The sequence below is a fragment of the Macaca fascicularis genome, chromosome 19 (genome assembly GCF_037993035.2).
Source record: "Macaca fascicularis isolate 582-1 chromosome 19, T2T-MFA8v1.1".
NCBI lineage: Eukaryota > Metazoa > Chordata > Mammalia > Primates > Cercopithecidae > Macaca > Macaca fascicularis.
In genome coordinates, this window is record NC_088393.1 from 12,213,660 (window position 1) to 12,227,689 (window position 14,030).

At 44.9% G+C, this 14,030-nt stretch overlaps 1 long non-coding RNA gene across 3 annotated transcripts in view; it reads left to right on the top strand.

Annotated features, from left to right (window-relative positions):
* Positions 1–1,053: 1,053 nt before the first annotated feature.
* The window catches only part of LOC102117941 (uncharacterized), a 48,013-nt gene continuing 35,036 nt past the window's right edge, over positions 1,054–14,030 (top strand). For 2 of the 3 annotated variants that reach the window (XR_010583353.2, XR_010583351.2), the window contains exon 1: positions 6,453–6,781. This is a non-coding gene — a long non-coding RNA (uncharacterized lncRNA). Of the gene's footprint in view, positions 1,326–6,452; positions 6,782–14,030 lie in introns of those variants that run through there. The other variant, XR_012428423.1, reaches the window with a different exon arrangement.

A 14,030-nucleotide genomic window follows, 5' to 3' on the forward strand; every position in this document is an offset into this window, starting at 1 on the left:
TGGAGACTTATGATTTAATGGCATAAAGTTTCAATATTGCAAGATGAAAAGGGTTCTGGAGATGGATGGTGGTGATGGCTGCACACCAATATGACTGTACTGAAAGCCAGTAATTCTACACTTAAAAATTAAGATGGGCCGGGTGCAGGGCTCATGCTTGTAATCCCAGCACTTTGGGAGGCTGAGGCGGGTGGATCACCTGAGGTCAGGAGTTGGAGACCAGTCTGGCCAAATTGGCAAAACCCTGTCTCTACTAAAAATACAAAAATGAGCTGGGCATGGTGGTGCATGCCTGTAATCCCAGCTACTCAGGAGGCTGAGGCAGGAGAATCACTTGAACCCGGGATGCTGAGGTTGCAGTGAGCTGAGATTGTGCCACTGCACTCCAGCCTGGGAGACAGAGTGAGACTCTGTCTCAGTAACAACAAAATTGTTTAGATGATAAATTGTATTTCATCTGTATTTTAGTACCATTAAAATGTGTGGGCTTGGTCAGAGTGGTGCGGAAAAACTGTAGAGAAAGGATGCAAACCTTCTGAGAGGTTGGAAGGTTCTGCAGAGCTCTGGGGGAGAATAGCTGAAGGCAGCTGTTCTATAACCCTGAGGCAGAGGGCATGAAGTAAGTACAAGGGAGTGTGGGGGAATTTATCTTTTTTTTTTTTTTTTTTTTGAGACGGAGTCTTGCTCTGTCACCCAGGCTGGAGTGCAGTGGCCGGATCTCATCTCACTGCAAGCTCCTCCTCTTGGGTCCACGCCATTCTCCTGCCTCAGCCTCCCGAGTAGCTGGGACTACAGGCACCCGCCACTTCACCCGGCTAGTTTTTTGTATTTTTTAGTAGAGACGGGGTTTCACCATGTTAGCCAGGATGGTCTCGATCTCCTGACCTCATGATCCGCCCGTCTGGGCCTCCCAAAGTGCTGGGATTACAGGCTTGAGCCACCGGCGCCCAGCCCAGGGAATTTATCTTAAACAGGCTTGTTTACTTATGTTGACCAGGAACTGACCTTTGATCTTCCCTGTGCCTGATGTTCCCTGATAGGGGAACAATAAGTGTTAATTACCTACAGGTTGTGTTGGCTGCAGGTTTTCGGCATTGTGCCTGGACTGAATAAAAGCAAGCAGCTCCAGCTTCTTGGGGCTGCTTTCTGGCCACTAGAGCCAGGCAGTCACCTAGTTGCTGTTACTGTGCATACCTGTGTCTGGGTACTCATTTCATCCGTTGGCCAGGGTTTTCAGGACAGACCCGGCAGGTGGTGCCCCGTGTGAGGAATGCTGCAACAGATCGCCAGGGATCCCTCAAAAATGAAAGTGAAGTGAATGTGCAGTAAGTAATGGGTGCCTGCTGGGGGTTTCCAAGTTCAAGGGGATTTTCAAGCTAGGGTTCCATAATGGGACAACAGTTATCAGCTCAACAGCAACAGTATATAAAGTATTGAAACAGCTGCTCTCTGGCTACTAGAGCTAGGTAGTCACCTAGCTGTTCTTACACTGCATTCCTGTGTCTGAGTACTCATTTCATCTGTTGGCCAGGGTCTGTGGGACAGACCCGGCATTAAAAGAGTGGGGAGCACAATAGTGCAAAGACCCCACCGGACCACCAACATACCAAGCAGTCCTTGGTTCAATCCCTCCTTAACACTGTTTTTCCATTTTTCTTGTCCATGGAGGACTTGTTTCCACACGCTTGCTTTGACTCTGATGTCACCTTTAGATTTGATCCTCAGGTGTAGCTCACTTACTGCCTCACCTTTTCTCTACTGATCTTGTTGTTGATGGCTGCTGTGAGACCTTGGTTGTTGCCTTTTAAGTTTAAAAGGATTCAAATGAGACATGCAGCAAAGGAGATGCAGTATATGGCAATTTATTGCAAATAAAAAAGAGTATTTTGAAAGTTAAATGCAGAACAGACAGTATGCCCTGAGAGAGCGAGAGAGAGGATTCGGGGCAGGCTGCTCATAAGGATGAGACAGCAAACTGGCACTAGGGAGACCTTTTTTTTTTTTTTTTTAAGTTTAATAATTAGACTTTGGCTCTTTTGAGTGTTTTCAAGTCTGCTGTGGAGGAAGGGGGTAGGGGGAAGGTGGATATGCCCTGAGAGGCAACAGACTCCAGAACATTCCAGATACAGCCCTTCAGAGGCTGGCTAGTATTAAGGAAAGTGGTTAGGTTTGTGAGGTGTAACAGTGAATGATTGTGGCTTTTCCACAGTGTGTGCACTCAGGCCAGCTTGACTTGGAGGAATGCCATTCAACACTCTTAAAATGGCGCCATCCAGCCCTGGAGGTAACTGTGAAACAGGGTTTGTGCCTCCTCCATCATCCTCAGGGCACTGTGTGTTTCAGGATACTCTGTGGCACTGCTTTATTTCTTTTCTTTCCTTTTTTTTTTTTGTTTGGACGGAGTCTTGCCTGTTGCCCAGGCTGGAGTGCAGTGGCACGATCTCGGCTCACTGCAAGCTCCGCCTCCCGGGTTCACGCCATTCTCCTGCCTCAGCCTCCTGAGTAGCTGGGACTACAGGCACCTGCCACCACGCCCGGCTAATTTTCTTTTTGCATTTTTAGTAGAGACGAGGTTTCACCATGTTAGCCAGGATGGTCTCGATCTCCTGACCTCGTGATCTGCCCGCCTTGGCCTCCCAAAGTGCTGGGATTACAGGTGTGAGCCACTGTGCCCGGCCTCTTTTTTTTTTTGAGATGGAATCTCGCTGTCGCCCAGGTTGGAATGCAGTGGTGAGATCTTGACTCACTGCAAGCTCTGCCTCCTGGGTTCAAGTGATTCTTTTCCCTCAGCCTCCCAAGTAGCTGGGACTACAGGTGCATGCCACCATGCCCGGCTATTTTTTTTTATTAGTGGAGACGGGGTTTCACCATGTTGGCTAGGCTGGTCTTGAACTCCTGACCTTGTGATCCACTCGCCTCGGCCTCCCAAAGTGCTGGGATTACAGGTGTGAGCCACCATGCCTGGCCGGGAGACTCCTTTTATGGGCATCTTACATGATTATTCATAAGGGGCTGGGAAGAGGTGTTACTAGTAAGCACATTCTGGGTGGTCTTTTGGGTGTGTATGCACAGTAGCTGCACATTCTTGTTCATACCTCTCATCTCATTAGCATCTTAAATCGCCACCCAGGGGTGTGGTTTTTACTATTATAATGAGCAAAGGGTCAATCTGAAGACAGGTAAAATCAAAATATGCATGTTCCCTACAGGGGAAATTCCCTACTGGAGAGAGCTTTGCTTGAATGAGCTTGACTACAGTGCGAATGCTGAGGCTTATTGTGTTGACTGTACGATTACCAAGTCTCCAGGACATGGTTACTTCTTTGGCTACCTATCCTGTCTCATGGTCCTCCCTCACTTCACACCCATGATGTATGCTAACACCCTTTGGTTATCTGTTTAGAAGGGATAACTTTTCTTTGTTTTTATTTTTTTTGAGATGGAGTCTCACTCTGTTGCCAGGCTGGAGTGCAGCGGCACGATCTCAGCTCACTGCAACCTCTGCCTTCTGTGTTCAAGTAATTCTCCTGCCTCAGCCTCCCGAGTAGCTGGGACTACAGGCACGTGCCACCATGCCCAGCTAATTTTTGTATTTTTAGTAGAGACCGGGTTTCACCATGTTGGCCAGGATGGTGTCGATCTCCTGACCTCACGATCCGCTTGTCTCAGCCTCCCAAAGTGCTGGGATTACAGGCGTGAGCCACCGCGCCCGGCCTAGAAGTTATAATTTTAACTTTCCCTGCAGAACACTCATAAACATAAGTTAAGGATTGCAACGTTTTGTTCACAAACAAATCTTCCAGACTGTGAGGGTTAAGCAAGAGAAATGGAAAATAATAATAATGCGATACAGATTTTCCTAACTATAAAAAATTGAGGAAACATACTACAAAATGTGGAATGATTGCCCTATAATTCTACCTGGGCTGGAGGTTCAAGAAATGGACAGAAGGAGTCACTACATCCTCAGGAAAGAATTTCCTGATTTCAATAGTAGAGCAATGTCAAAGGAGAAATATGTGCTGTAACATGGGAACTTCAAAGTAGGATGAATGAAGGAAATCTTACCCCCCTAATAATATGGAATTTATGCAGAATCAATTTTTACTTCAGAAGGTCAGTAAATTCTGCTTTCATCCAATGTCTTTACATGTAGAATTATTTTTCATTATCATTGTTCTTACCTTTTGTAGTGATTACTCTGTTGTTTATCAAGTAAATGATAACTCATGACCATCAGCATCACTTTTCTTGTGATATGTCTAATTTTCAGTGATGTACAAAAATATCAACTACAGCTTTCATATTTTTGCATTCTTGGGGTATTTTATTACATGTGTAACAACAACTCTTGGGATTCCACACATAACAATACATTCTTAGGATTATTACTTTGCCATTGGTAGTCACTGGGTTTGTCCACTTCCTGTATGGTGTTATTTGCAAAAGAAACACACACATACTACATTTTTATATGTTGTAGGTCCAACAACCTATCAACCGATTATTTCACAGGTAAAGAAATATACATTTAGTCTGTCTTTTATACTTACAATATTCTTTAATAGTCATCTTTGTTTTCCCCTTTTTGCCATCATTTGATGTCAGACTGAAGAACTTTCTTTGGTCTTTCTCGTAGGACTTGTGTGCTGGAAATAAGTTCTCTTAGTATGTATGCTTAAACCTGGGAAAGTCTTTGTTTTGACTTGTGATTTGAATGTGAGCTTTGGTGGATATAGAAATGTTCTATTATATATGTTTCAGAGTAGAGGAATAGCACCTAACTAAAGCAAATATGTCTGTTTCACCCAAACACTTATCATTACACTAGTCTATATAAGTTAATGTCAAAAAACAATGAGCAATAGGAATAGGATGGAAGAAGGAAATACTGTGATTGAAGATGAAACCGTTGTTTGGGAAAGTAAAGACAAAACAACTGGAAAACTTTTTAAACTGGGGAGGGAGGCAGTTTGCTGTTTATGGACCAAACATATGATTGAATTAAAATCACATTTTTTGAAAATGTATATTAATTTCTGAGAATAGGACTAACACCATATGCCGTATCTGTGGAAAGGTATGAGTATTTCCTGATGAAATGACTGGCATGTCACCTCTATAGGTTTATATACGACTTTGGATTGAAGGCTCCTCATCCCACCCCTCACTGTAGAGAAATGGTTTAAATGTAAGTAATTCAGGAATCTGATCCAAATTAACTCTTGTATCATGTTGCAGAAAAATTCACAACATTGAAGAAATGTTATAAAATTTATACTTTTTTTTTTTTTTTTTTTTCTGATAGAGGGTTACACTCTGTCGCCCATGCTGGAGTGCAGTGGTGTGATCTCAGCTCATTGCAGCCTAGACTTAGACTCCAGAAAGCCTCTTGCCTCAGTCTCCCAAGTAGCAAGGACTACTACACACATGGGCCAACACACATGACTCATTTTTTAATTTTAATTTTTTTTTTTTGTAGAGACAGGGTCTCACTATGTTGTCCAGTCCAGACTGCCACAAACTCGTGAGTTCAAGCAATCCTCCAACCTCAGCCTCCCAAAGTGCTGGGATTATAGGCCATTGCTCCTGGCTTATTTTTAAATTTAATTTAATTTAATTTAATTTTTGAGATAGAGCCTTGCTCTGTCGCCCAGGCTGGAGTGCAGTGGTGCCATCTCAGCTCACTGCAAGCTCTGCCTCCTGGGTTCACGCCATTCTCCTGCCTCAGCCTCCCAGTAGCTGGGACTACAGGTGCCTGCCACCATGCCCAGCTAATTTTTGTAGTTAAGTAGAGACAAGGTTTCACCATGTTGACCAGGCTGGTCTTGAACTCGTGACCTCAGGTGATCTGCCTGCCTCAGCCTCCCAAAGTGTTGGGATTACAGGCGTGAGCCACCGCGCCAAGGCTAGTTTTAATTTTTTTAGTCATGGTTTAGCTAGATGACTCAGGCTGTTCTAAAACTCCTGGACCCAAAAGATCCTTCCCGCCTCAGCCTCCCTCTCGGGTAGCTGGGACCACAGGTACTTGCCAACTCGCCCAGCCTTTTATTATCAGTGCCTAATGCTTAAGGAGGATGTGGGCTACTTTTTACTTTCAGATAAAAAACATTGAGGTGAGATAATTGTTAATTTTTTTTACACAAAGTTTCATAACTTGAATAGTTTCTCGCTTAAAGTGTTTAATTAAAATTTTTTTTCATTTTGTAGTCTCTTGGATCTTGGAGTTGATTGAAGTGTATTTTTAATAGCCAAGTAGATTCACTTTTATATGGTTTAAAAATTGTTGGGTATATAAGGGGCATTTGAAACATCAGATTTTTGTATTTGCTGTGATTTTCCTACTGGCCGGTGTGCCAGGTACCGGATATCCTCCCGAACTGCAGGCAGGCCCGTCTCTTTCCTGTGAGAGTCACAACCGCCTCTTGGCGGAAGCGGAAACCCTTTCCTCCATCACGTTTCGCCCCTTGCAGGCCGGAAGCAGGCCTGCTCGCCTGGGAGCATGTTTGGTCGAATCTGGGTTGGGCGGCTTGGTCGCAGTGTGCCTGTGCTAGACTCGCGGCGCATTCATCGCGGCGCCCACAGCCACTCCAGTTCTCTGGTTGTTCTCGCGCGCCAGGAGCCGTGGGCCAGGCCATCAGGCCATACAAGTGCTGCTAAAGCGGCCTCGCCTTAGGCTGCATCATCTCGGGGATGTTTCACTTGTGTCTTCTCCCAGTTTCAGCCCCAGCCCCTCGAACCCACCGGGTCTCCACATCGCACTCTGATCAGTATCCCACAGGTGAGGAATATGAAATACTCTCTAAAGTGGAGGCTGGTAAGTCGTTCTTTTCAAACTTTAACAAGAAACTACAGATCTTTTTAAAAGATTCTGATTCAGCAGGTCATTGGGGAAGGCCTGATGCTCTGCATTTCTGACTCGGTCCTCAGTGTAGTCCATGCTGCTGGTCCACGGACCGCAGTTAGAGTGCTGAGATAACAATAGACCTGGTTAGGCAGGCAGGCGGGGAACTGATCCCATGGAGCCTGGTGGGCCATATTGAGGACTTTTACTGGATTTCGAGCAGAGAAGCCATGTGTGGGTTGTGTTTTAAGAAGCTACAGAACAAGTTCTGCCGAGGTGGAAGCAAAGACAGGTTACCCGCTCTTCCTCTTTTGCCTCCCTGTCTGTTGCCTTGTCGCGGGTGAGCTATGACTATCTGGGCCGGTGGTGCGCCGGGGGTAAAAGAATTTACCAAGACAGTTGTAGGTAAAGGAAGGCAGGTTTATTAGATATAAGTGTGAAAATTCGTTGCGAGGAGGCAACAGGCAGGCCAGCAGAAGAGAAGTTGAATGCAGGAAAACAGGCTTGCTGAGGATTTTATAGACTGGAACTTGGGCTGATCGATAACGCCAAGGCAGCAGGGAGCTAATTTGCATTTTTTCTGGCGGCTGTGGTGTTTGATAAATTGAGGCTTTTGATAAGCAGGAAGTTTGTGAGTTACGTATATGAGCAGGAAGGCCCTATGTCCTGGGCCATAAAGAAAGCAGGCCTATAGCTTATCTTCCTCTTTTTGTTTATATGTCCTGGACCATGAAGGAAGGCAGATTTGTAGCTTATTTACTCTATCTCTTTGCTTTCTGCTGCTGTCGCCAGCCTGATTTTTTTTCTCCCTTAATTAGGACTCGGTGCCTGATTGCTTTTCTCTGCCTTCCTTACTTGCAACTCCCAAGGTCATGTGTCCGTGAGAGCGGCGGAGGTTGTCGCCTCCTAACTCAGCCCCAAAATACACAAAAAAAGGGACTGGATGGGGCTAAGGCTTCAGAAAAGCGTGGGCCTTGAGTAAGATGTTGCAGCTGGTCCAGCACCCTCGTGCCCCGTTGCCCAGGCCTTGGCAGTCCAGAATTGAGTAACACATACCTAGATAACCCTCCACTGGTAAACCTGGAGGAAGATCCATCCTGTAGGAGATGAGAGCCTGGGAAAAGGACATCACTATGGAGGGACCTGAAGTTGTAGTGGAGGTCAGTGGATGGGGTATTGGAAGTGGCTTGGGGAGACCGGGAGATGAGTTTAAAGACCTCAGGTGCCGGTGGGTAAAGTTCTGACAAAGGAACCAGTAAGAAATAGGAGTCAGGTGATGAAACTGATCAGGACTGGGGAGAAAAAACAAGGACCCAACCTAGCGATCTAGATTAAACAATTATTCTGGGCAGGCAGGGGCAAGAAAGAGATAATGATCTGGGAAAAGAAATCGCCGGTGTAGGAGGGATACCAGCTGAGAAGAGTTGGTCCAAGGCTCTTAGTCTACACTTCACATCCTGGGGGGTGCACCTGGTGGGCAACTAGGAGAGAAGGAGGACCTGATGTCCAGTAAGGGAATCAGAATGTGAATGCAGTATTGCTGTGGGGAAGGAACCCAGGCCAGCTGGAGCCACCTAAGTGAAAACAAGGGTCAGTGCCTAGGGATGGAAGGATCTGAATGGAAACTCACTTAAGGCCAGGTGGGGTGACCTGAGTAGCAAACAAGTAAAAGCTGGGGAGGAGGACCTGATTTGGATGAGGCCGCTCACTGTGATGTCTATGAAGCTATCATTCCAGCTGCTGCCCACCTGGGAGCAGTTGGTCAGTACAGTCAGCTGCGTGTCCCATCTTGTGTATGAGGGCAGTAGTGAGGGCTGCCCTTCATGCCTGCCTTGATCACCGGCGGGAGACAGAGGACGTGGAAGTATGGGCTCTTTGGGGGGATGGTGCCTATGAGGAAGGTCTGATCCCAAATCTAGAGAATGCGAGTGTGGGCTGTATCATGGATTGTCAGGCCAGGGGTCTGGAGGGTATCATGTCCTAAATGCAGATGTTTTCTGGGCTGGTAGCAGGGAGCTGAGACCCAGCCTGGTGAGGCTCCAGATGAATCAATAACACTGGCTCAGGAGAGCTGGTGTGGGATCTGTTAGACCGAGGGGTCTGACTTCCTTACCTCCCACTCTACCTCTGTAGAAGTGTCTGTCTCTAGCATCATGTCAAAGCAACTGATGGCTTCCCTACCCCAGGCATCGCTGAGCTAAATTGGATGGCAGGAAGGTGATCACCACCCAAGTACTCTTTTTTTTTTTTTTTTTTTTTTAGACGGAGTCTTGCTCAGTTGCCCAGGCTGGAGTGCAGTGGCTCCATCTTGGCTCACTGCAAGCTCTGCCTCCCGGGTTCACGCCATTTCTCCTGCCTCAGCCTCCCAAGTAGCTGGGATCACAGGCACCCGCCACCACACCTGGCTAATTTTTTTGTATTTTTAGTAGAGACGGGGTTTCACCGTGTTAGCCAGGATGGTCTTGATCTCCTGACCTCGTGATCCACCTGCCTCGGCCTCTCAGAGTGCTGGGATTACAGGCGTGAGCCACCTCACCTGGCCCACCCAAGTACTATCTTATCCCTTGTCTCCTTTTCATCCCAGTCTGTGCCCACTGATCCCTTGGTTACTGGTCCCATTATCCACTCCAGCTCTTGGTACCTCTCCTGGGTACAGCTGAACCACCTGGGAGGAGCAGGCTAAGGAATTCTGGTGCCCCTCCTGCAGCAAGGCTATCAGTGGCCACAAGAGGATCGGGGGGTGGGCTGGAGTAAGTCCTACCCAGAGCAGGAGGGAGCCCCATGCAGTTCTCCCTCAGCTGTTAACTTCCCGGAGACCCACCTCACAGTCGAGAGCACCAACGGGCACTCCTCCCTCCACTCCCCTTACTGGGTCACCAGTTTCTTTCCACCCCAGGCATTGTTCACTATCCCCAATTATTTCAATTCCCACGACTCACAGGAAGAAATAGGCATATTGTACTGAGATTTTTCTAAATGACATAAAAATATGTATTCATGAAACAGTCTTTTCAAGATAAGGATCCCATCCCTACTGCTTCCTCTCTCTCAGCCACCCCTGATGGAATCTTGCAGTTTGTACTGTTCTGTCAGGCTCCTTTCACTCAGCATAATTGAGCTTCATCCGATAGTTTTTTGTGTTTTGTTTTGTTTTGTTTTGTTTTTGAGACAGAGTCTTGCTCTGTTGCCCAAGCTGGAGTGCAGTGGCGCGATCTCAGCTCACTGCAAGCTCCACCTCCCGGGTTCACACCATTCTCCTGCCTCAGCCTCCCGAGTAGCTGGGACTATAGGCGCCCGCCACCATGCCCAGCTCATTTTTTTTTTTTTTTTAAATTTTTAGTAAAGATGGGGTCTCACCATGTTAGCCAGGATGGTCTCTATCTCCTGACCTTGTGATCTACCCGCCTTGGCCTTCCAGAGTGCTGAGATTACAGGTGTGAGTCACCGCACCCGGCCATCCAATAATTCTTTATTGTACATGAATAATATTCCATTTTCCAGAGTAAGCAAAATTTATTTCTCCAGCTATTGATGGATATTTGGGTTAATTTCAGTTTTTGGCTATTAAGAATTAAACATGAATATTCACATACCAGTGTTTGTAAGAACGTATCATATTTCTTTGTTTGAGACAGAGTCTCGCTCTGTCACCAGGCTGGAGTGCAGTAGTGTGATCTTGGCTCACTGCAACCTCTGCCTCTCGGGTTCACGCCATTCTCCTGCCTCAGCCTCCCGAGTAGCTGGGACTAGAGGTGCACGCCACCACGCTCAGCTAATTTTTGTATTTTTAGTAGAGACGGAGTTTCACCATGTTGGCCAGGCTAGTCTTGATCTCTTGACCTCGTGATCCGCCCACCTCGGCCTCCTCAAGTGCTGGGATTACAGTTATGAGCCACCGTGCCAAGCTGATATTTCTTTAGAAGATTTGATTTTATTCTGCCTAGGAGTAAAATGGCAGGGTGTTGTGCCAGGTGTATGTTTAACTTCTTAGGAAACTTCCAAACTGTTTTCCAAGTGGCTGTTCCATTTTGTATTCCCACCAACATGATATGAGTTCCAGTTGCTTTGCATTGTCACCAACATTTGATACAGCCAATCTTACTAACTTTAGACTCCCAAATATGTGTAGTGATATTAGAATTGTGGCTTAAATTTATATTTACTTAATGAATAATGATGTTGAATGATACTTCATGTTCTTATTTGTCACTGAAAAATATCCTATGGTCAAGTATTAATGACATTGATTGTTTTCAGATTAGTTTTTGAGAGTTCTTTATATATTCTGGATATAATTCCTGCATCAGATTATGGTTTGTAAGTACTTTCTCCCATCTGTGGCTATTCTTTAAAAATCCTTAGCAGTCTGTAGGCTGGGCGCGGTGGCTTACGCCTGTAATCCCAGCACTTTGGGAGGCCGAGGTGGGTGGATCACCTGAGGTCAGGAGTTCGAGACCAGCCTGACCAACATGGATAAACCCCATCTCTACTAAAAATACAGAATTAGCCGGGCATGGTGGCACATGCCTATAATCCCAGCTACTCAGGAGCCTGAGGTAGGAGAATCGCTTGAAGCTGGAAGGTGGAGGTTGCAGTGAGCTGAGATCGCGCCATTGCACTCCAGCCTGGGCAACAGGAGCAAAACTCCATTAAAAAAAAAAAAAAATCCTTAGCAGTCTCATGCCTATAATCCCAGTGTAGCAGGATGAGCCACAGACAAAACTCCTCAGACACTGAGTTAAAGTAGGACGGGGTTTATTCGGCTGGGGGCATCGGCAAGACTCCTGTCTCAAGAGCCGAGCTCTCTGGGTGATCAATTCCTGTTCCTTTTAAGGGCTCACAACTCAAAGAGGGTATGTGTGAGAGGGTTGTGATTGATTGAGCAAGCAGGGGGTACGTGACTGGGGGCTGCATGCACCGGTAATTAGATGGGAACAAAACAGGATAGGGATTTTCACAGTGCTTTTCTATACAATGTGTGTAATCTATAGATAACATAACCGATATGTCAGGGGTTGATGTTGACCAGGCCCAGGGTGTGGTGCCGGGCTGTCTGCTTGTGGATTTTATTCCTGCCTTTTAATTTTTACTTTTTCTTTCTTTGGAGGCAGAAATTGGGCATAAGACAATATGAAGGGTGGTCTCCTCCCTTACCAGTACTTTGTGAGGCCAAGGCAGGCAGATCACTTGAGGTCAGGAGTTTGAGACCAGCCTGGCCAACGTTGTGAAACCCCATCTCTACTAAAAATACAAAAATTAACCAGGCGTGATGGTGTGCTCATAGTCCCAGCTACTTGGGATGCTGTGGCAGGAGAATCACTTGAACCTGGGAGGTGGAGGTTGCAGTGAGCCGAGATCGTGCCACTGTACTCCAGCCTGGGTGACAGAGAGAGACTGTCTCCAAAAAAAAAAAAAAAATTCCTTAGCAGTATCCTTCACAAAGCAGATTTTTATTTTAATGAAGTTTAATTTCTCAATTTTTAATGGATTCTGCATCTTTGTCATATATATGCAATTGTAATGTAACCCAAGGTCAAATGTCACCCACATTTTCTTTACATTTTACAGTTTAGATTATACATTCAGTTTTGTGATCCATTTTGAGTTAATGTTTGTATATAGTGCAGGATATAGATCTATAGTCTTTATTTTTTTGCATATGCATATTCTATTTTTTAGCATTATTGAAAAGAGAATTTTTGACTGAATTGTTCACTTTGATGAAAAAACTACTGGACCACATATGTGTAGAAATGTAACTGGAACATTTATTCTGTTCCATGGATATATTTGTCTGCTTGCCAAAGACATTGTCTTAATTAGGATTGCTAAATTTTCTTTGTTTTTTTTTTCAGAAGTGTTTGGCTATTTGTTTGGTTATTTCAGGTATTTTTTTTTTTTTTGAGATGGAGTTTCACTCTTGTTGTCCAGGCTGGAGTGCAGTGGCGCGATCTTGGCTCACCACAACCTCCGCCTCCCGGGTTCAAGCGATTCTCCTGCCTCAGCATCCCAAGTAGCTGGGATTACAGGCATGCGCCACCACACCTGGCTAATTTTTTGTTTTTAGTAGAGATGGGGTTTCTTCATGTTGGTCAGACTGGTCTCGAACTCCCGACCTCAGGTGATCCTCCCGCCTCGGCCTCCCAAAGTGTTGGGATTACAGTCATGAGCCACCATGCCTGGCCTTCATCATAATTTTATAACTTCATAATACGTTGTTAGTTTTCTTTTTCTTTTTTAAAAGGTTCAATGATTTTTTTTTAAAGCAATAAAAAATGTAAAAAACCCTTTGTGTTTCCTGAAGTGGTTATCATTCCTGGTGTTCTTTCTTTCTGGATTTCCATTTGGCTTCATTTTTCTTTGCCCCCATGAAGTTTAGTGACGTGTCTTGTGGAGCAAGTATGCTGATTAGAAAGTCTTTCACTATGGCTGAATTAATAATTTCTTTTCCCTTCATTTGGAAAGATATTTTTTTGCTGGATATAGGATTCTCAGTTGACACACTTGTTCTTTTATTACTTTAAGGATGTTCTGTGGTCTCCTGATCTGCAATATTGCTGGTAATAAGTATGTAATGAATCTTATCTTTGGTTCACTGTAGTTAATGTGTGTTTTTCCTGTTGCCTTAAAGATATTTTAGTTGTTCCTGCTGTGAAGTAATTTACTGATGATGTGCCTTGGTGTAGATTTATATACATTTATGTTCATGGTTTGCTGAACTTTTTTGATCTCTGGGTTTATAATTTGCATCCAGTTTGGAAAATGCGAAGCCAATATTTGTGGAAATATTTTTTGTCATGTTCTTTCCTCTGCCAGAAAGTCTTGTTATTAGCAGATTATGTCACTTGTAATTTTCCCACTGCACAACTCACTTATGTTCTGTTCACCTTTTTTTTTTTTTTCCTGGATGCTTCATTTGGGATGGTTTCTACTGCTAGGTCACATGGTTCACTCATCTCTGCAGTATCTGATCTGCTGTTTATTCCACTCAGTGTAATTTGTTATCCCGAATGTTGTTTTCATGCCTAGTAGCTTGAATCATGTCTTTTTTTTTTCTTTCATTTTTAAATTGTTTGGAGGTAAAATATACTAACAGAGAATTCGCCATTTCAGTCATTTTTAAAATGTGCCATTCAGTAGTAGTAAATACATTTACAATGTGGTGTAACCAACGCAGCTATTGATC